Source organism: Kryptolebias marmoratus, linkage group LG7 (genome assembly GCF_001649575.2).
Source record: "Kryptolebias marmoratus isolate JLee-2015 linkage group LG7, ASM164957v2, whole genome shotgun sequence".
NCBI lineage: Eukaryota > Metazoa > Chordata > Actinopteri > Cyprinodontiformes > Rivulidae > Kryptolebias > Kryptolebias marmoratus.
This window is the reverse complement of record NC_051436.1, coordinates 2,914,668-2,915,145: the sequence shown is the minus strand read 5'-3', so window position 1 is coordinate 2,915,145 and position 478 is coordinate 2,914,668.

The following is a 478-nucleotide window of genomic DNA, read 5'->3' as shown; positions in this document are numbered from 1 at the left end:
TATCTATCTATCTATCTATCTATCTCACACGAGGTGGTGCACGGAGGGATCCGGGTCAAGGTGATCCCTGGGTGGGCAAGCGGGGTCAGATGGCCCCTGGGCTGGAGGTGGGTAAATTTCTAAAAGTAGCAGGTTCGTCGGGTGGGTAAACCTCCCAGCGGTGGTGAATAGTCTCAGGAGTCAACACTTGACTACTGAGGCTATTGACCACCGAAATGAGTGGCTGAAAAGCGGATGAAGAACGTGAGAAATCGGAGGGAAAAAGCATGCAGCTGCGCTCTGTGGGCCGCAGGGAGTCCGACAATATTTAATTTATCCACCTGGGATGAAGAAAGAAATTCAGCCAGGGCAAATTCGTAGGGTGGGTAAACCTCCCAGCGGTGGTGAATAGTCCCAGTAGTCAACACTTGACTACTGGGGCTATTCACCACCGAAATGAGTGACTGAAAAAGTGACGGAAAATGTTAGAAATCGGGGG